General features: G+C 33.7%; 1 protein-coding gene and 1 long non-coding RNA gene across 3 annotated transcripts in view; both read right to left on the bottom strand.

Annotated features, from left to right (window-relative positions):
* The window catches only part of ME1 (malic enzyme 1), a 205998-nt gene that overhangs the window by 150676 nt on the left and 31340 nt on the right, over positions 1-23982 (bottom strand). The gene's annotated exons all lie outside the window — the stretch shown is intronic.
* LOC306665457 lies at positions 122-23978 on the bottom strand. Its single transcript, XR_013765030.1, has 2 exons — positions 22953-23978; positions 122-4391 (listed from the first exon to the last, which is right to left on the bottom strand). It is a non-coding gene; the product is annotated as an uncharacterized lncRNA (long non-coding RNA).

Raw genomic sequence — 23982 nt, 5'->3', positions numbered from 1 at the left:
TGTGGCCTTATATTTAACTATCTATAACTTTAAGGAGTAAGACAAATATCTCCAATGGTGAATGTCTGATCAATGAAAACTGAGTTTATTCTTGATATACTAAGAAACATGAATATTCTCAATCATTTCAAAAGTTTTTATCAGGAAAGGGCAAGAATGTCTGCCATACCATAGAAAACAAATATTTATTACAACAACATGACGGGAAAGAACACGTCCTTTCTCAAGTCAAAATCTGGTAGTCAATTACATCAAATTATTTCCCGGCTTATACCCAAAGGAATTAAAATCAGCATACTAGAGTGATGCAGCCATATTAATGTTTACAGCAATTCAATTCACAATAGCTAAACTATGGAACCAACGTAGATGTCATTTAACAGATGAATGGATAAAGAAAATGTGTACATATACACAGTGGAATATTACTCAGCCTTAAAGAAGAATGAAATTATGGCATTTGTAGGTAAATGGATGGAGCTGGAGAATACCATGCTAAGTGAAATAAGCCAAACCCAAAAAACCAAAGGCCAAATATTTTATCTGATAAGCAGATGCTGACCCATAATTGGCGGGAGGCCAGAGGGGTAGGGAAGAATGAAGGACCTTTGGATTGTGCAGAGGGAAGTGAGGGGAGGAAAGAAGGTATGGGGATGGGAAGAACGGAGGAATGAGAAAGACATTATTACTCTATATACATTTATGATTACACTACTGGTGTGACTGCACCATGTACAGTCAGAAGAATAAGAAGTTGTGCTCCATTTATGTACAAATGTGTCAAAATGCATTCTACTGCCATGTATAACTAATTAGAACAAATAAAAATTTTTTTTAAATTTTTTAATTTAAAAATTATATCAAATTATTGCAATCAAAAATGATTTTCAATCAAATTAACTTTAGTATAGTAATGTTCAAACTGATCACAGAGAATGTTTTAAAGGGACTTGAAAGAGGAGCAAAGATGATTTAATGCATTAAAAGGAAACCCTTGAAGGATTTTTTTAAAGGATGTAGCAGAGAAGATGTAAAAAGAAAAACAATGGCTTTAAATATTTATAGAATTATTAAAAAAAGCAAAAGAATCATTACTTTTTAAATATCTATCAGTAATAAAAACAAGTAAGCAGGGCACGGTGGCACGTTTGTAATCCCAGCAGCTCGGGGGGCTGAGGCAAAAGGATCGTGAGTATAAAGCCAGTCTCAGCAACTTAGTGAGGCCCTTAGCAACTCAGCAAGTCCCTGTCTCTAATGTGGCTCAGTGGTTTAAATTTAAAAAAAAATTAAAAAAAATAAAAACAGGTAAAGTGATTCAAGCTTGCATTTCAAAGGCTGTTAAATATTAATTAATAAGATGTGTTCATACTTTCTGTGACATGGGAAGTTAAGGAAATAAAGTAGCTAATATATCCATGTCTTTCTCAACCTGTTTGACTCTATTTCAAGATATTATATGGTGAGAGGAACACACAACAAATTCTATCATTTAATTTTGCAAGGAAAACAGTCACCACTACCTATTTCTGTATTCAAATCTTAGGTGATATTTGTTTCTTCTAAACTTCCTTTCAATAAGGAAGGTAAGAAAAAATATACCAGCAATATTTCAAAAGACAAACTAAAATTGTTTGAATATAATATTAAAGCAAAGAAAATTTTAAACTACCCAGAACAATGAAGCAATAGCTAAAATGAAGATAGAAACATGAGAAACAGCCATAACTTGGCAGACTCCTATACGCAAAAACAAATGGCATAGGTACCAAAGACTAGTCAAGCATCGATCCTTCTCATTCTTTTTGAGTTAGTACTCTCGACCCAAAGAGAAAAATTACTTAGTCTCACATCTAGCCTAATATTTCAGGTTTCCTTCCAACATTACAAATAACAACGAAGAAGAAAAAAGCATGTGTAACTCTTAAGGGAAAAAATATATATCCTATCAAACATTTATTGGCAATGCAAACAAAAACAAATCCTTTAGTTACTTAAAGTCCAAGGAATGAGAGTCAGATCTAGGGCCAATATAAACTATGAACTGGGATCCAACAGCGGAAATAATAGAGACACTTAATGATGGAAGTATACCACAATAATGCCACTGCTTTTTATGCAAGAAGTCAAAAGCACCAAGGACAAGAGAGCAATGGAAGAAAAAAAAAGATACAAGCAGAATTCAATTACTTTCAAACAAAAAACACTTTACTCAGACCATTAAAATTTACCCAAATGTTTAAAAGAAATTTAGCTATGCTCCTATAATCCCAACTACAAAATCTTAAGGGAATCTCTACCATTAATGCAAAAAAAAAAAAAAAAAAACAAAACTTTCATTAATCATGCTGCTGTTGCTATAAACTGAATATTTTCATTCTCATTTCTCTGACAAACAGCATTCTCAAAGAATAAGCTCTTTTTAGCTAATGCCTTGTTTTCAGGTTCCTTTCAAATTATAGAACAGCATAAATCCTGAAGTCTTAACTCTTGGCCTTTATCCAGAAATCCCTGCATTTGCAAAGCTTTACTTTGTAAGTCTATGCTTGCAGACTATTTTTTTTTTTTTTTTTTTTTTTTTTTTTTGGTGCTGGGGATCAAACACACTGCCTTGTGCTTACAAGGCAAGCACTCTACCAACTAAGCTATCTCCCCAGCCCCCAGACGAAATTTATCTAAACCCCAAACTAACTGATCAAACCAATCAACCAATTAGTTTCACTTCCTTTCCTAAGGTAATTGAAAACTGACAAAGCCCCACATTGCAAAATCGGAGAATTAAAGAGACTGGCCTTTATCAGAAAAAAAAACGTCTGATTAAGGCACTGTCCCTGGTAGTGGTTTTGGGTTTTGTTGTTTTTTGTTTTGGTTGGTTTTCTGGTCTCTTCCAGAGAAAAGAAAATTCACCCATAGATTAAGCCACATGGATAGACTTGACATACTGCCAAATGCAGTTCAAGCAAATTCCTCTGATGTGAGGATATGCTTCCAAAGAATTTTCCAGGAAAGACTGCTACTTCTCGGTCCTAAGAAATTGAACCTTCCCATTCTACTCCATAAAACAAACGCTGACCATCTTCCCTCAGATTTAGATTATCCCTGGACATACTCAAATTATACTATCACAGGAAATCTGACAGTAGTTTCCTTTAAGCATGAGTTAGAAGCTTTCAAAAGCATAATCGTACTACCTTCATATCAGTAAGACTTCATTCACAATGGAGTTCTCAGGTCACCTCCTTTGGAGAATTGGTCCTGCGTTCCATTTAAATCTAGTTGAAGGGCCCCTTCTGTATGAGTACATAGCACCCAATACTCTCCTATTATGGTATTTGTGGTATTTATCACACAGTATTATAACTTTGATTTTTTTTCTTCCTCTGTTAGACTACAGGTTTCATGAGGCAAACTGTTATGTTTGTGTTATGTCTCTTTCATTCATTTGTCCTATTACAATGACCTAACAGTGTTTGGTACACAGTAGCTATAGCATATTAAAGCTGGCCACAAATTCTTTGATATGTCTCTTAGAATTAAGGTCTAGGTCTCCTTCTTGATTTTGAATGGCTTCTGTAAGTTCTTTGATCAACAGAATTTGGCAGAAATTAGACTGGGCAGCTTCCAATTATACCTGTCTGTCTCTCTGGGTATTGCTGGGGTTTTTTTGTTTTGTTTTTGTTTTTTGTTTTTTGTTTTTTGCTTTTTTGGTAGTGACGGGAATCAAACTCAGGACCTCACACATGCTGGGTAAGCTATCGACCACTGAGCTACACTCCAAATCTCCAATCAATTCTTAAGTACCCAACAGTTTCTACTTCTTATCTCTTAGATCACTTGCTCTTAAAGCCCCAGGACTGATTAGGGAATGGTATGAGTTTCTAAGGACAATAAAAACATGAAGAGTTTCAAGGAACTAAGTTTCCAGATCTACATACCATCGCTTTCTTCTCTAAAACTGATATGAAAAGACCTGCTATAGTTCTCCAAAGATGCACCCATTCATGCAGATTCTCTACTCCCTATATTTTTTAACAGTAGGCCTTCTCCCATATCACAAAAGAAAAGATACCAAATGACCTATTCTGACCTGCACTGTCAAAAAGGATACAAACTTTCAGGATTTTTCTTGGATTTGGTGTGGCTTGCCTTACCTAGTATTTCACAAGTGTATGTTATAAGTAAACTATGGCACTAGAAGGAGGGTGTTTAGGCTCTGAGTTCAGACGGTACAGAGTAGATCAGTGGAAAGTGGCTTCACTCTTGAGGGACACATCCATGAAAGTAAAGCAAAAAAAAAAAAAAAAAGTTGAAATTGGCTTTCCCTCTCATACACTTAACTAAAAACATTCTCAATAATTCAACATGTCCACAGGAAAGAGAAAGTCTTCAAACACCTGAAAGTAGTAAATAGTGAAATTGATTATTTTAATATAAACAGAATATTTTCTAAAACTATTAAATATTTCTAGATATACTGGCTAAAACCTGCAGATAAAAACTTCATAATATTACACTCAAAACATTTATCATTCACTTAGTCATATTTATTCCTGTTACAGTTAATCCTATTATTGTTTGGTAAAATGTTTCATATTTTCTACCTCTGTCCAGAAAGTAAAATTATTTACTAAACATTAAACCATTTATTTCTAGCAATATGGACTTTTTCTTTCATTAAATATGTGGCAAGTTTGATCACTAATTCTAACAAAATTAATGCAGTTTTTTTTGGAGGGGGTATTGATTTAATGAATCTAGGGGTTCTTAACCACTGAGCCACATCCCTGGAACTTTTTACATTTTATTTTGAGACACGGTCTCACTAAGTTGCTTACAGTCTCGCTAAATTGCTAAGGCTGGCTTTGAATTTATGATCCTCCTTCCTCAGCCTCCTGAGCCACTGGGATTGCAGGCATTCACCAATGCATCCATTTCCCTATACCTTATACTTTAAGTGACTAAATAAACTTAATTACATGTGTATCATTCTAATCTTAACAGTATGACTTTTATTATTAAATCATATAAAGATGTATCCTATAAGCTATTTCTTAGTGATTTACATTACTTCAAAAGAGTTACATTTTTTAATTGAAAATGGAATCATAATTTTTCTGACAGAAAGTCTAGTTTTCCTAAAAGATGTGATAAAGAAGACTGGGCCAATTAAATCATATGATAAATATTCTCTGTTAAGTGAATAAACTAAATCTGCAACTTCAAGGTTGTGACAAAAGTATAAGATAAACTTATTTTATATTGAAAACTTTGTAGTGTAGAAAATTGTTAAAATTAACTTTTCAACTTTTCCAACCCATTATGAGCATATCAGATTAAAAATTGTCTTAAGTGAAACTAAAGTAAGAGAAATTAGTATGTACTTGGAAAGACTTGGTAAAGAATTTAGGAAATACTTCTCCCAAGCTGCAAAAAGTGATGACTCTGATTTGTGACTGGATAACAAGTCCTTCTGCAATTCAGGTGATTTCCAATCCTTTGTTTTCAATTATTTTAAAGGAGGATATGACTGAATTGCCAGTTTGTAAACTACTAAAAAGTTTTCATATATAGGGTCAACACTCCAACATACAGGCATAGGCAATGACTTCCTAAACAGGACACCTAAAACATAGGAAATAATGCCAAGAATTAATAAATAGGAGGGGCACCAAATTAAAATGCACAGAAAGGAAATAATTAAGAGCATGAAGAGAGAACCTTCAGAATTCGAGAAAATATTTGCTAGTTATTTGTGGGAAGTCATCCTTATTTAGCAGAATTAGACTAGGTTGAGCCATGGGACATGTGAATTTTAGAAGTTATTTTTTACTACTTCCTGATTATTCTTACTAAATTAATGACCTGGGTTTTCTATAACATTTTAATAACTGCAGAATTCTCCCAATGATATAGTTATACACTAGCCCTTTTACAATATTACATGAAGTAAAAAGAAAGAAAAAAATTAAGTTTCTATCAAGAATGTGGCACCTGCCTGTAATCCCAGCATGTTGGACTGCAAGTCTGAGGCCCAGACTCTTCATCTTAGTTAGACACATAGCAACTTAGCAAGACCTTGTCTCGAAATAAAAAATAAAAAAGGACTGGGAATATAGCTCAGAAGTAAAACATACCTGAGTTCAATCCTCAGTACCAAAAAACAACAACAAAAACACTAATGTTGCTTCCAAAAAGGAAATGGGAAATGATAATCATTTGGCACTGATGAAATCCTCCTGAGCATGCAATTATAGACTTAAGAGTATAATTACTAGATATATTTAAATCTATTCTAACATTTGGGAGCACAGTGTCAACCAAAAGAATTTTATTTTTAAGCTCCCAAATATATAACTAATAAATTAGTTTAAAAGGGACAGGTACAAGGTTGATGAATTCTTTGAATGCATGAAGACTTTGGCATCTCAGTCTTTAGAGTCCCTTAAGACCTTGCCTAATTAACTATGCTTCATGTTGTTAGCTGAGAGAACAAAGGAACTGGTATTTACCAAGTATTTTTAAAACAACAAAGACCTCAAATGATGTTTTTAACATCTGCTCAGGTTTGTTTTCCTTTTAAACTAAAATAAAATAATGAAGTGATGAAGGTTTTCACTAAAATAATAGTTTCAAAGCAATAACCAATGTAAGTCATAGACTCAGTAAAACCACAGAAACATAGATTCAGAAGGCAATCTTTACCAATTTTCTGAGATGCCAGGAGCTACCAAATCCTGCAGGAGAAAAGGGGTGAGACCCTGATAAGATGAGGCAGATTTTTTTTTTTTTTTTTTTTTTAAAGGATCCTTTTCCCCACTAAGCCTGGGAAGAGCTCAAGAGCTAATGACTGTGCAAAATGTGGATTTCCAAGACTCACCCATTAAAGACAACTAATACAATAAGAGGAAAGGATAAGAAAAAGAAGATAACCTAAAGAAAAATTATGCAATTGAGAACAAAATATAGTCAAAACCTAGGCAAGAAAACTGAGGTAGCTCTCAAATCTAATGAAAAGAAGTAGACCACTGGGAAAGGAAACAAAGGCACTTCTCTAACTTTGAGCAGAATTTATCAAATGGGTCTGTTATGTAAAAAACACTGAACAATATATTAGACATTGTTTCTAACTGTAGTTTTAATAGAAGATTTAAAAAAGCTTTCTCTACTTGGCATTTCTTCCTCATATAGAACCTCATAAACAGAAAGGTTATAAATGCCTGTAAATCAGGTGGAACAAATCCAAAACATCTTAGCTGAGGAGAGATTGCAGTACTGTTAAAGTATCAAACCTGGAAGTATATTCTCTATTAAAATGTCAATATTTGTCTACTGATTGTTGTGAGGGTAAGAGGAAGAAAGGTTTTTCACCAATTCCAGATGGCAGTTAACAGATACTTGGACAAGAGAAGTCCTTCACATAGCTCTTAAACTGACTGTAGTAGCTTAAAATGTAAAGGAGACTTTTAGCAACTCATTCATCCATTTTCCAACCTCGGGGAATACTACCCACCACAGTCACTGGTGTTTTTCTCCCTGTAAGAACTGTCCTCTGAAATTGGGGTTGTTTTGTCTTTTGTTTTAGCACGTATCTCATTCCAAATACAAGCAAACACACACATACACACAAGAAGTAATTCTATTAATGGGTTACATACCTCAATATACAGTGTTCAAATTACTTCCTAATAAAATTACTCTTATTAGTATGTATTTTCATAATGTTTAGCAAGCTTTGTGCTCCATTTTGTTACATGAGAAATAATGAACAGCAATAAAAGAAACCACCTTACTATATCCCTTGAGCAATCATAACATTAGGAATGTCTTATAACTGCAGGGTAATAAATTGAAAGAGAAATAGTATAGAAATAATTTTTGTAAAAAGAAGTCTGCAAAGCAGTATCTCATTTATCTTACTGAAAATTTTAGTATGTGAGAAGAGAATTCCTCAATATCAAATGTTTTTTCTAGTTAAGGGAAAATGCTACATAGTTTCAATTATTGCTTAGACTTAACACTTTCCATCTGTCTTCAAAAAATATTTGTATTTCCTTAGAGGTACTAGTATTATTATATATCAGTCATGAGGTAGAATAACATATAAACTGCCTTTAAGATCTATGAAACTTACAGAAACCTTTTTAGTACTTTCTGTATTGACTTGCTAGGGCCTTAAAAATATTTTCACTAATGATATTTATAATACATAATTTGCATTTATGTATTTTCAAAATCTTCTAATACAAAAAATATAATTTTAATGGATGATTCATGATACACATACTTTTCTAGTCTTATATTTTACTAAATACATTTTATAACATCACAACTAATTATGTTCCAATTGTAACTACTATAAGCATAATGTCAAGCTAAGTTGCAATACCTAGAAAAATAAACTTGTCTTGTAAGTTAAGAATCTGATATTTGAGAAATATACATCTGACCTTTAGAGAAATCAGTTTTCAAGTTCTGCTATCCACCTACTATTGACAGGTTTAAAAGGGATCATCTTATTTAAACATAATAACAAGAGCCATTTTACAGATGAGGAAACTATAAAGATCAGGGAATTTATGTTATAGAACCAAGATCATACAGTTAATAAGAAGCAATGCAGGGATTCAGACTGAGACTTCTCAGATCTAGAGCAAAAACTAGGGTGGTAATGTTAACTCATCATTATTGCCCGTTTATCCACTCAACAAAGACTATTAAGTTCCAGGGGTACTGGGTTACTAGGTTCAGGAATGCAGGTAAAAGATAGAGTATGGTAATAATGTCTGTTTCATTCTTCTCTCCCCGCCGCCATCTCCCCGCTTGTTAAATATTGTCATGCACTTATCAGAGAAAACATTCAGCCTTTGGTTTTTGGGCTTAATTAAAAAAAAAAAAAAAAAAAAAAAAAAAAGATATGTATGGCCATTAAGAAAAAAGTCAGTTGGCAGTAGGATAGAAAAGAAATTCAGTGACTACACCTGGTGTAATACAGATTGTGAAAAGCACCCAGGCAGTTTGGGAGGTGGTACTCAACTTGGGATGGTGAGCAGGTAAAAGAAAGAGATAATAAGAACAGACAAGTACACAAAGGATCCAAATGACGAACATCCTTGAATGTCATGCTAAGGAACTTGGCTTTTTATCAGGACAAAAAGGGATCCCTGAAAATTTAGTACAGAGAATGACATAGTTAGTTAGATATACTTTCTTGAAAACCCAGAAGTTTTCTATTTGTTTGTTGGTTGTTTTGTTTTGGTTTTGGTTTTTAGTTTTCAAAGATGAATATGCAGAAGTAATTTAGGAAAGAAATGGAAAAGGCCTAATCTAATAAAGTGACAACACAGATTGAATGGACAAAAGCAATTCAGCAGATAATTAAGAGGCAAAACTGACAGGGCTCAAAAAGCGAAAGGAAGCGGGGAAATCCTGAATATCTCTAAGGTTTTTGGTTTATGTAACCAAGGGAATAGTATTGACTTTACAATATTAGGAAACCTGGGGGCCTGGGATGGTAGACTGAGTAGGTATAGGTAGTTTCGTGCCATACAAGAAGAGCTACTTAATAGTTGGAAATATGAGCAGTAAGTTTGGAAAGAGATCTGGGCTAGAGATATGACTTGAAAGTTCTCAGGTTATGGATGAGTAAGAGAATACACAGGATGAAAAGAAAACAAGACCCAGAAGAGAGTGGGGGAAAAAACCCTCTGAAACATTGTAGAGGGTAGAATGGATTACTGGCCAAAGTTGTACAGATTAAGAAGGAAACATATTGATGAGGGGAAATGTATTAGATTTAGTTCATGGAAATAAAACGTCGGGCCAATTCAGTCACGGGGAGAGGAAGAGGAATATGTGAGATAAGGAGTATAAGGCTACAGTGTTTACATTCTTATAACTACAAGAGTGAAAAGAGCCAAAACACAGCTGGAGTTCAACACTGCAGAAGGTCCAGCTGAGACTGAACTATGCAGGAGTTACAGAGTTCCACCCCCACATTAATAATATCTTAATTTAAAAAATAGGAGCCCAGAAATGAAATGAATAATATTTAGTGACAGGATAAAACACAGTCTAGTTGGTTCTTCCTTAAGGGAAAGAAAGGGCTGGTTCAGGATGGATGTGTGCAGTGAGCAAACGACCAGATCATGAGGGGATTGACCTTGTTTATAAATACAAAGAACGATAGTAAACCTGAAAGCTGAGAATTCCTCATATACACAGCAGATATTTGTATCTCCAGCTGATGGGTTTAGACTCAGTATAAATATACCAGGTGTTGTGTATCCTATCACCTCACATACTTACAGTCACCATCTAGGACTAAAGACAGTGGAGTTAGTTATTCTCATGTGAATTGGTCACTGCTGTTGGCAATGATGTTTGTTTTGTTTTTTGTTTTTTTTTAAATATTTCTAGTTGTAGATGGACACTATCTTTATTTATTAATTTTTATGCGGTGCTGAGGATTGAACCCAGTGCCTCGTACATGCTAGGCAAGCACTCTACTACTGAGCCACAACCCCAGTGCCAACTATGTTAGTTTAGAACCTTGCTTGATTTCCTTGCTCTATATCCTAAAAGGATTAAGTTCATTCAAGGCGATTAGGATTGATGAAAGGAAGTTAGTATTCCAACAGCCTTCTTACTGGTCTTTCCATCCCATTCTAGTCTCTCATTTCCAACCTTTTGTCCACGTGGAAGCCAGGGTAATCTTTTAAAACTTTAATTGGATGCTATCACTCCCCTGTTTCAAAAGCTCAAAAGCTTTCCAAATGGATTAAGTGTTGCAATCAAACTCTACCATGACCCACAGGCCTACTTCATGTGACTCCTGCCTACCTCAAACCTCATTTCATGCCACCCTCTCCATTCCCAGACCTTTCGAACATGCTATTCCCTCAGCCTCAAATTTTATTTTGTTTTGTTTTTTACCAATTGACTCCTCATTCTTAAAAGTAAGTTAAAGACAGATCCTATCACTTTCCCCTGTTCATTTTCTTCATAACACCAAACTATACTGATATTATTTCTGTGTTCACTTGACTATTATTACTTGTAAATTCCACAAAGGCAGGAAATACATTTTATGCAACCATTAGTAAAGCACCTGGCATGCAGTAGACTCTCAACAAATTTCTGGCAAAGGAAAGAAGGAGAGAGAAAATAATGAACATAGAGAATCAATTTTTAAAAAATTGAAGTGGCAGTGTCCGTAAGAAGACAGAACTTTCTGGAAAAATTGAATGCAAATAATGTTATTTGACAACTCCTGAAACTAAGTTTCAATGCTAAATAATGAATTAATTTAATTAGTGTTAGTAATTGGAATTAATCTAATTAATGTTAGGAACTTTAAAAAGAAAACAAAGTGGAGCAATATGACTATGAAGTATCTATTAGGATTAAGCTCTTCTGGAAAATAACATAAGAACCTCTTTACAGGCTAGGGATATGGCTTGGTTGGTAGAGTGTTTGCCTTGCAAGCGCAAGGCCCTGGATTCAAATCCCCAGCACTGCAAAAATAAATAAATAAAAATAAAGAACCTCTTTACCTGTAAATACTCCAATGTCCAAGAGAATAATCTTTATTAACAAGCATAATTCAGCTTTTGAAAATGAGAACACATATTCTAATCAATTAATAAGGAAAGGTCAAATAAGCTACATGACAGAGAACAGTTTCTTTAACAGATTAAAGGTAGAAAACAATCAAGAAGACCCAACACAGTTCTGGGAGGAAGGGATACCTAATTTCATGTGTCAACATAGCTAGGAACAACACCTAAATAACTGGTCAAACATTATTCTAGATGTTTCTATGAAGTTAATTTATAAGTGAAATTAACATTTAAATTGGTAGAAAAAATCAGATTATTCTCCATAATGTGGAAGTCAATCAGTTGAATACCTTCCCAAAGATATCACCCCTGAGGAAGAGGACTTCTGCCTAGAGACTCCCTTAAGACTTCTAGTCGATTTAGCACTTACCAGCCTCTTTTCTTCAAATTTGTGATTAAAATACATCTGTCCCTCTCTATGTATGTACACACACACACACACACACACACACACACACACACACACACACACACATACACACAGACTACAACTCTATTTCTCTGAGGAAATCTAATACAGAGGATTAGGCACTAGAAAACATGAGTTCAACTTTCAACTCTGGCCCTTAATACCTGGGTAATGCTTTCCTTGTAATGATTGTTTTCAATTTATAAAATGAACAGATTTTTAAAAATCAACAACTACTAAATGTTATTGACTTCATCTCCACATATAATGTATTGCTTCCAAATAAATGCAAATTAAAAATGCACAATATATTGATTTTATTTTGCATAAGCTCTTCTTCATTTACTCATTTTAAAACTAGTATGATTACCCAATTAATTAAGTATGAATAAGAGTTCTGATAAACTCCAAAGTACTTTCCATGGTAGAAAGTACTGGAAAGAATTCTAAGGTAACACTGACCTCATCATACAGATGGCATTTATTTAGCAAATGCCAAAAATTAACTTCTTTGAATAGGGAAATAATAAACATTTTCAGCTTTTTAAACAAATTACCTCATTTCATACTATAAATGTTTTATTTCAAAAAGTGGCACTATTTTTTAAACATATAAAATATGATACTTTCCAAATTATTATAAGTACCATTCATTCAGTCACCACACAATCATAGCAAGACCAGGATTTATTCTATTAAGTGAGAAATTTTTTCAGTTAGAAAGAAATGAAATTTAATAACTTCCATTATTTATTTTAAGTAGATAGTTATATAATTTGGAATCTTATTAACTATGTTATAAATTTTACTATAGTGCATATAAAAGTCTTATGAAATATAGAATATATAGTAGCAAGTTAAAATTCACAATTTCACTACTGTCTTTATTTCTAAGCATTTAAAATTTACACTACAAAATTACCTAGCTATAAAATATCCAAAATTTTTAAAGATGCATAAAAATTCCTCTGGTGATATTAAATGTAGATTATTTTGATAAGAAAACTGATGAAAATAAACCTTTGAATTTTCAGAAGCATACCTGAGAAAACATATGGGGAATTTTGAAAGGATAATAAAAGCAAATGCTAACATTGCTCTTTCTCTTTACCGATTTAGGTGGCAGGGGCCAATGGTGGAGGGTAATAGCATTGCTTCAGAGAATTCTTTTCCTCATAGTTTCACTACTAGCTGAACTGCAACTAATTTGTAGAACACTTAAAAGTAAATGAGAGTTTAAAGCATATACTCTGTCTAATCCAAAAGGGAGAAGAAGGGGTATGGGGTAATGAAGGTGGTAGAATGAATTGAACATTATTACCCTATGTGTATATATGATTACACAACCAGTGTAATTCCACATCACGTACAACCAGAAGAATGAGAAGTTATACTCCATTTATATATGATGTCCAAAATGAAAATGCATTCTACTGTTACGTATAACTAATTAGAACAAATAAAATATAAATCAAAAAAGGATATTCCCAAAAAATAGTCTGAAAAGGTATTCAGAAAATAAAAAAAATTAGATCAGAGGGATGTAATTACCTCAAACAATAAAACATCAACATTAGACCTTTTATTATTCAAATTTGAGAAATGCTGAAACCAAATATTATAGGCATGATATAACTGTGTAAACTGACATTTGGTTGTATGTTGGTTTAGGGGACAGTAGGAATTTTGATGAATGAGACATTAAATCACTTTAAATATGTTAAAAATCCTCTTGTTTGAAAATAAATTATTATTAATAGTTCTCAAATTATAACAAGTTGTAACTAAAAACTTTCTGAATTAGAAAGCAGAGTTACTTGAACTGATAAGAGTTGATTGTACTTTAGGAGATTTCCCAAACCCCCGGAATTCCTCATCTTTAGTTTCTTTTTTTGAACATCAGCATCTTCTAGTTAATAGTGATCTTAGAATGCAGCTGGTTTATAATCACACCCAAAGCAAGAATCTCATATATAAACATGTATAATCAATGATTATCCAAACCACTGAAATATTTCCAGTGATGGAGGATAAGGAAGTCTATTTCCATGTCAGCTAAATTATCAGAAAAAGATTTGAAAGTTAATGTATTCCTGTAATGACTTTCATCCTGTGAATTCAGTTCTACATCCTGAGGCTATACCATGAAAATAGACTTTCTTCTACACAAAATCTTTCAAATGATTGAAGACTTAACTCCTTGGGTGAGTCCCTTAGGTTAAACATGTCTACTTCCTCCAACTCTTTTTCATGTGACAAGTTTTCAATAACTCTCACTGCTATAGTCATTTATAGTCTGGATACATCTCAATTTTCCAGTGACCCTACAAAAACATAGTGTCCACAATAGGTAAATTATGGAATGAACCTAGATACCCATAAATAGATGAACAGATTAACAAATTATAAAATATATGCATTTATATACATACATACATAAATATACAATGGAATTCTATTCCATCATTAAAAAGAATGAAATTACAGCATTTGCCAGTAAATAGATGGAAATAAGGAATATCATGCAAGCTGAAATTAGTCAAATGTTTTCTCTCATAGGAGGAAGCTAGAGTAAAATAGAGGGAAGGATAAGATTACATGAAGAACCAATCCAATACAAATTAACAGATGAGTGAAAGGAAGTCTAGTAAAATAGAGGAAGGACAGAGTGAAGGGAGGATGAGAGCGAAAAGGGAGAGGGAAAAGGAATCATGAACTGAAATCGATATCTATGCATGCATGAGTTTGTTGGGATGAACCCAACTACTATGTATAACCATAAAACTCTAATTAAAAAGTGGGGGTGGGAGTTACAGAACAGAAAGATAGGAATCAATTTCCTGTTTATGGTAAACGAGTTGTCCCCTGTGGTTCCAGGTTCTATCCGCAAACTCACAGAAGAGGCCAACTATCAATTTGCCTCTGGCCTGAGGTAGAAAATGAACTTGCACTATTGATACATGGGCTTTGTCTCCTTTGCCCCACTCTGCATGCACTGGCAAGAGGTGGTAGGGAGGGGGGCAATTTCTCCCACTGGAGTATGCCCACTATTCATTTCCCCCTGACCAATTACAGCCTGTTTATTTAAATATGGTCAAAAAAACTAAACATAATTAAAGAAGATTCTCTAAAGACAGAGCTTCCAAATATAAACTGTGATTTTCAAATGCCACTCAGATAAGTCCAAGAAACACTGACTATGGGATTTCCTAGTAAACTGGTGCCACTCCCTGAAATTCACTACAACAGAGTGTGTTCAGAACAAAGCACTTGGAGCTTTAATCAGAGGATATGGAGTCTGGAGACAGAGACATCACACTCTATTCCCATCCTCAGGGCGCATGCTGAGTGACCATGTTACAGGAGAGACCACACAACTAAGTTGTTTTGGTTCATTGGGTCAGTTAGCAAAGTGTCCACTTCTATGAACAGAAAAGAGCTCCATTTATGATTCTGTGCCTACTTGCCTGCCAAGAAGCAAGGTGGGACCAGATGTAAGAGGAAGAAAAAGCCCAAGGACAGATTCAGCTTCTTTTCCCTAGCATCCTGGAGAGGAAGGGGAGAATTTTCCAACCAGTGAGTTCAAAGGAGTGCTAACATTAAAACAAAAACATCTCTCACTTTCTCAGGGAAACTGATGATTTCTTGTACCTGAGACAGACCATTTGGAAACTGAAACTTCATAAAACTGTCTCATTTCTTATTCACCTGTCATCCTCCATTCCACCTCTGTGCTCAGGCCTATCATCCTAATTTGGGCTCTCCTTTAACTGACCCTGTCACGCACAAGTCATAAGTCATTTCAAACTAGGTTTGCATCTGTGGAGAAATAAAGGGCAGAAAAAAATAATTATTTTGCATCTTAACTGTTTCCCCAGGTACTGCAGCTCATTTAACTGCCTAAAGTCTTGGGGGGGGGGGGGGGAGAGTGACCAAAAATAGATACAGTATTTCGGATTTGACAGAGGTATGTAATACAATGTAAGAACCACTGCCTCTCTTCAAAAATTTTTTCTAGTAATGAAGAATGAGATTTATAATTCTCCCTAAAAATTAAGGAGAGAAAATAATAAACAAATTTACACATTCTTCATAAATATATCAGAGATAAAACTTGGCCATTTTTCTCTATTCTCCATATGCTATGTGCAAACTTAAGTAAAAACAACTGGTGTACCACACAGATTGTAATGGAATTATTTTTGGAATGAAATATTAAATTTCCATTTAAGTTTTCCACATTTAAAGGCTCTAGATGAAGATGGAGAATCAATGAACTGTTACTTTATATTTTTAAGGGCTTTTGACAGTAAAAGATAAGTTTCACTGCTTTGTAAGAAATTTATTATATGTCTGTACATAAATGTAGGCAACCCTTAGATCTTGATGTAAAAAACTTATGTTTGAATCATGTCTAAATTTTTTCCATTCTCCAAATTTTTCCTAATTAAGTCAATGCTTAGGAAAGAAGATACTTTGGTATTTTAAATGTCTGGGCACATGCTGAATTTCCAATATTTAAGCTATAAGATACTCTACCTCATTCCTATTGAGCACAAGTCACACATACATTTTTAAAAATATAACATTTATCCTGCTCGTAAAAAAAGGCTAATTTGAATTAGCAATTAAAGAAACCAAACATCCCTCATATCTTCATAATAAATGCAAATCAACTTTTTATAATTATCTCTAACAAAAAAAAAAATCAACTAAGATAACAGAAAAGACTTGAACTAATCCAAACTTTCTATCTTAACTTGTTTCACATCTTTGAAAAACCATTCCTCCATGTAGTTCTTTTTCTCATACCTTAAAATAGGGTGGATGCAAGCATTAGGCTTATTTCAAAGGAAATGAAATAAATGAACCAAAGAATAAGTACAAATGAAAATCAAAGGCTTATTGCTGTAGGTAAAAGATGAAAATTTCATTAACATCTAACAACAAAATGATCACCTTTCTGAAAGCATTTAAAAGTTTTAATCAACTATTTGATGTTCAAGAGAATTTCTAAAGATGTAAACAACTGTAACAGAGTAAAAACTAAGAGTTATACACCAGTAAGCTAAAAATATTCTCTGGTTCTAAAAAGTCTCCTAAAGTAGATTAAATTTCTAAAGTGGCTTAAAGAAAGTCAAATCCAATTAAGAACAGTCCTGGCTTACTAGGCAGCTCTGCTATCAGAGACCACCTAAAGCAGTCTCCTTACCAGAAACTCCCATTCTGGTGTGTTTAAAAGGGCTAGCCCAACATACCTGCGAGTGAGATGATCTAGGAGAGCAAGTGACATCTATTAACCTCTGTGCACTGGATCACTTGGCAATTTACATTTTAATGGGTTGGCAAAAAGTAGAATATCATTAACCTATTGAAAGTGCCTACAACAGACTGAAGGTCTGTGTACTCCTTAAATTCACATGTTAAACTTGTAATCCCTAGTGTGGTATTTTTAGGAAGTGGGTATTTGAGAGATGTTTAGGTTATAAAGGGTTGAGTCCATAAAAATGGGAGTAGTACCCTCCTTATAAAAAAGGTCCCAGAGACTTCTCTGCTTTCTGCAACCCAGAAGAGTGCCCTTACCAGAGCCCAACCACGCTGATATGCGAACCTTACACTTCCCAGTCCCCAGAACTATGAGATATTTTTTCTTGCTGGAAACATACTCAGTTTATGGCAGTTTGACATAGTAGTTTAAACTGATTAAGTACCACAGTCTTAGTTCAAGGGTTTAACATTTAACTTGCAGTTATGTTTGCAACTTTATAATCAATTACTGAGTTACTGAAGTAGTTCTATCTTTGTCAAGTAAAATAACATGATATACCTATAAAGCACATCATGACATCATTAAAATAGATTATACATAAGAAAACTAAGTAGGTTTAAAACTAGAGAAAACTTATAGAAGAAAAATATGAGAACATTGTAAGATCAAAGATGCATTGCCTTCAGGAAGGTTTATTTTCACATTTATTCCTTTTAAGCTTCTTTTCTTGCTGCTATTCCAAATCAAATATCAATTAAAACTGACATCCTCACCCTGTAAGACTATGATTATTTGCTGTATGTCCACAGAAATTATATGCTTTTTTATATGAGCAAAAAATATTTAGAATCTTTTAAATAAATGCAACATCTTCACTTCTAATCTTGGTCATGATTGTTTCTAAATCACTTGGTATATTAAGAAGGTTAGTCCTTACAATTTATGTAATGAACACTCTACTTCAAATCTTTTTTTGAATTCTGAAGGAAATAAGTACACAAACACTAAAACTATTACAATATTTTGTTTTGGTTCATCTTAATGGTTCCTTTAATGTATTTCTTTAAGAATTTTCTAGGGGCCTTGGGGTACAGCTCAGTGGTTTGAGCACTTGCCTGCCCTAGGTTCAATCCCCAATGTTGCAAAAAAAATAAATAAAATAAAAGAATTTTCTAGGAAAAAAATGAAGAAAAAAATCCTATTGAATGATTCTCTTTAACAAATGGTCTTGATATTCTTCATCATTTTCAAAATCAAAATAGTTATCATTTGTGTAGTACAAATAATATACACAAATAATCCTACAACCTAGGTGGGATTAAAATATCAGGAGCTTTAACACATTATCTACTAAGTTCCAGGTCCACACATTTAACTGACAACTAGACCCCTCTACTCAGATGTCCCAAAGACATGTAAAACTCAAAATACCCCCAAAAGAACTTTCTATCTTACAAACATACACACCACCATTCTAGAATTGGTGATACCATCATCCACTTAGTCATCAATAAACCTCACAGTAATTATAATACTAGCAACAACTACCATTTAGGAATAGATACTTTGTGCCAAGAATGATGCCAGGTATATTATCTATATTATACCTAATCCTCACCCTCCAAAAAACTTGCAAAATAGCTATTTTATTTTGAGAATGCTACAATAAAGAATACTATTTGATTTCATTTAATTTTTATTTTCCTCTATTAAGTTAAGCACTGCATACTTTTTCAACTAAAAGTACTAATCTGATCATACTTTGGAAATGCTTGTCTTTTTTGTAAAATTATTACCAATAACATGTTGTATTATCTCAATCTGTTTGCAAATTCAAATCAGTGATTCACTATAAAAAAATGAGTAGCTGAGAGGAGTATATATGTGATCATACAGTGTATTATCTACAGTTAATCAAAAGTTTACTTTCTTACAGTCAGATTCCTTGGAATGAGTCTAACTTCTTTTATATCAATTATTTATTATTTATGAGAATTCAGTTGTTAGAATAATATGCTTCCAAGGTAGGAGAAATAAAGAATACACCAATACTTTATTTTTTCTGTGTGACTGGGTGAACAGAATATTAAGTTACTATTTCTATAAGAGAGCAAACAACATACATTAACAGAGCAATAACAGGTACTAAGTCCAACAGCATGAGAAGTATAAAAATAATTTATAAAAATATCATCTTTTTTCCCTAGAATCCCACAACCTAGATGGGATTAAAGGAAGAGTAAGATACTAACAAAAGAAATCAAGAATACTTTGTAGAACATTAGAACCATCAAAAATAGGAAAAAGATTAATTGCCAAAAGCACAGTATGATAATTAGTAGCTAATAAGAACTCAAAAGAAGAAAATGCAGTGTAAAAATAGAGGAGGCAGAAATATTTCTGAAGAAATTATGTAAATCTGCTTAGCTATTCTTTACATAAACCTGTATTATAAATTTGCATGAAACATTTTTAAAAATATTTTTTAGTTATACATGGACACAATTTAATTTATCTTAATTTATTTAATTTTATTTAATTTTATGTGGTGCTGAGGATCCAACCCAGTGTCTCACATGTGTGAGGCAAGTGTTCTACCACTGAGCTACAACCCCAGCCCTATGAAACGTTTTTTTAAAGTTTCACAAAATACAAGTGAGTCAAGTAATATGTTTGTGGGAGTTCAGCATTTCACCCAAAATCACATGTCTATATAGAAATTAACCACAACTAGGTATGGTGTCATAAGCAGACTGTACTAGCAAATACTGGATATTCTTTAAGAATTAAAATGCTTCAGGCATGGTGGCATACATCTGTAATTCCATTGACTTGGGAAGCTGAGTCAGGAGGCTCACTAGTTCAAAGCCAGTCTCAGCAACTTAGCAAGGCCCTAAGCAATTTAGTGAGACCATGCCTCCAAATAAAAAATGAAAAGGGCTGGGGATGTAGTTCAGTGCTAAAGCATCCCTGGGTTTAATTCTCAGTACCCCGCCCCCCAAAAATTAAAATTAAAGTGCTATGAGCACATAGGATAAAGATAATCTAAGCATGCCAATAACAGTCATAAAAACTTGAAAACCCAAAAATACCTATGCCAAAGAGAAAAGAAATTCCACACAAAACCAGTGAGTGAATATTACATTCTAGCATTATACCATAAAAAGAACACATTAGAAGTAGTTAATATAAGAATTTATTTTACATATTTAGCCAGATTTTAATGTCACATTTAAAATTAATATACCAAGTCATAGAAAAGTAGCATATCATCAATCATATATTAAAAGTATACTCAAAAGATAAATTACTATTTACAACTGTGTTCAGTACTTCAAGTACTATTAATCCTTAATATTCACTTATTATCTTCCTAAGTGCTACCACCAAATCCATAAAAAAGTAAATATAAGAGGTATAATCCTCCTGCTCACTTTCCAGGTATTTTAGAATACCTGCTGTTGCAGTAGGAATAGTTTAGAAGACATAAATTGATTTTAGCTTAAAAACAAAAATATTCTATGCTATGGCCTGGATATGGTTTGTCCTCCAAAGGTTCATGTTTGGAGACTTAGTCCTCAGTGGAGGTGTATAGGTAGTGGGATCTTTAAGAGGGGAGCCTAAATGGAAGATCCCTAGATCATCTGGAGCACTGCCCTTAGAAAGGATTAAGGCAGTTCACCTGCGATCTGAGATAGATCTGCACAGAGTAATTTGTTACAACCTAAGCCTGATTCCTGAATCTGTTCAGCTTCCTGTCTGGCTGTGTGACTGATAGAGCGCTTTCTCTCTCATAAGTTCCTACCATTGTGACATTATCTATCCATTTACAGGCCTTCACCAGTGATGAGAAGATATCAGTACCATATTCTTGAAACTCCAGAACTGTCAACTAAATAATTTCTTAAAATTTTATAAAGTTGCCCAGCTTTGGGTATTTCATCATAATAATGAAAAAGTAACTAAAAGAATTTATAGGCTGATGCCTGAAAGAGTCATCATTAACAGAATACACTCACAATTCCTTTTCTAATTATATACAATGCCTAAATTTATGCCATATATACAAACAGATTGTTTTTATAATTACAGGTAAAGCCATAATTATTCCACCGAAAACTTCAAAATCATCAACGGTTCAACAAAATATAAACATTAAAAAGCAGTAAAACAGAAACTGTCATCCAGAAGAGAGAGTACAAAAATACTTTCAGAAGCTTTACTTTGATGGCAAAGAATTTCTTACTTAAACTTCAAATATTATGGAAAAGCTGAAAGAATAATACAATAAATACCTCTACCCAGATTCAACATTTGTGGGTATTTTGCTACAATGGCCCCCTGCTCCCTTCCCCAGCTCCTCCTCTTCCCCTCTCCAGCTATCTACCTAATTTTTTTTCTTTTTTTTAAGCTACCAAGGGTTGAACCCAACAGCACTTAACCAGTTTTTGTTTTGTTTTGTTTTGTTTTGTTTTGTTTTGTTTTGTTTTTTGAGACAGAGTCTAGCTAAGTTGTTTAGGGCCTTGCTAAATTGCTGAGGCTGGCTTTGAACTTGCATCCAAAAAAGAAATTTTATTTTAAACTACCCAAAAAAGAAATCAAGAAAGCAATACCATTAAGAAAAAGTACAAAAGATAAATAAATAAAATTCTTAGGAACAAATTCAGCCAAGGAAGGAATATATACTAAAAACACAAGGAAAAAGCTCCATGACTTTGGTCTGAGCAATAATTTTTTTATTTGACACCAAAGGCACAGGCAGCAAAAGCAAAAACAGATAAATGGGATTATAGCCAAGTAAAAATCTTTTGCATTAAAAAGGAAAAAAGAAATGGAGAAAAAAGAAAAACCCATGAAATGGTGAAAATTTTTGCAAACCATACATCTAATAAGGGGTCAATCCAAAATATATAAAGAACTCAACTCGGTTAAGCAAGAAAACAGATTTTAAAATGGACAAAAATCTGAACAGACATTCCTTAAAAGAAGGCACAAATGGACAAAAGTTATATGAAAAAAAATGTTCAGCATCACTAATCTTCCAAGAAATGAAAATTAAAACTGCAGTGAATGCTGGGCGTGGTGGAGCATTCCTGAAATCCCAGCAGCTCAGGAAGCTGAGGCAGGACAACTGGGAGTTCAAAGCCAGGCTCAGCAACCTAGCAAGATCCTGTCTCTAAATAAAATATAAAAAAGGGCTGGCAATGTTGCTCAGTGGTTGAGCACCCCAGGGGTTCAATTCCCAGTATCTATCTATCTATCATAAATAAATAAATAAATAAATAAATAAATAAATAAATTTAAAAAAAAAATAAAACAAAACCACAATGACACACACCTATTAGAGTAGCTATTATCAAAAAAGGATTGGCAAAGACGTGGATAAAGACTAACCCTTATAGGTTACTGGTGAAATGCAAATTAATCCAGTCATGGAAAACCGTATAAAAGTTCCTCAAAAAATTCAAAATAGAACTACCACTTGATCTAGCAATCCTACTAGTACTACTGGATATGCATCCAAAGTAAGTGAAATCAACATGTCAAAAATATCTGCATACTCATGTTCACTGCAGCATTATTCACAATAGCCAAAATATTGAATCATCTTAAACATCTATCAGTGGACAAATGAATAAAGAAAATGTGGTATACTTACACAATGGGATACTATTTTGTGGGGAGCCATCCTTATCTAGCAGAATCAGACTTGGTTGAGCCATGGAACACTGAGGCCTGACTCCCAGGAACTGGCAGCCATGAAGGACTGTCCCAGATTGCCCAGGGGTGGGGTGTATGTGGCCCTGTATGGGAGTGGTTCACCATCTGGTTATATGATAGCTTCCCTGAGCAGACTGGCTCCCCTAACTCTACCCCATCTTGTTCATCACAAAAGAAGCCCCACCTGGTCCAGGTCCCTTTACCTGTGCGACTATAAAATAACAGAGAGTTGGGCTACTCCATGTAGTTAGAGGCCAGATCTGGTATGGCCCAATCCATCAAGCCCCCTCTCATTTAAAAGGAGTATTGGCTCTTGTGTGTTTATTGAGTAGGTAAGTTTAGGGGTAACTGATTTATAGCCAACATCATCCTCCAGCAGTTAACCCTTTTCTCATCCACATGGGATATGGCAGAAACCCCCACACTATTTAGTCTTAAGGAAACCATCATTTCTGACAATATGGATGAACCTGGAGGTCATTATATTAAGTCAAAGAAGCAAGACACAGAAAGGTAAACATTGCATGATTTCACTTATATCTAGAATCTAAAAATAGTAAAACTCATAGGGCAGAAAGTAAAGTGATAGTTACCAGGAGCTGGAGGATGGGTATAAAACTGGGCAGATATTGATCAAAGAACACAGAATTTCAGTTGGATAAGATAAATAGGTTCAAGAAATCTACTATATAACACAGAGACTAGAGTTAATGTATTATTTGCTTAAAATTGCTAATGGAGTAGATTTCAGTGTTCTCACCACTAATAAATAAATGAGTGAGGTAATACATATGTTAATTAGCCAGATTTAGACATTTCACAATGGATATATGCTCAAAAGAACATGGTGTACACTAAATATACACAATTTTTGTTTATCAATTATAAATAAATAATAAAATAAATTTTAAATTACCACAAAAATCTTATAAAAATAAGTAAAGATGCAAGTTGCATTTAGAATAAAA

The sequence above is a fragment of the Sciurus vulgaris genome, assembly GCF_902686455.1.
Source record: "Sciurus vulgaris genome assembly, chromosome: 7".
NCBI lineage: Eukaryota > Metazoa > Chordata > Mammalia > Rodentia > Sciuridae > Sciurus > Sciurus vulgaris.
The sequence above is the reverse complement of the archived record's forward strand: the minus strand, read 5'-3'. Positions and strand labels throughout refer to the sequence as shown.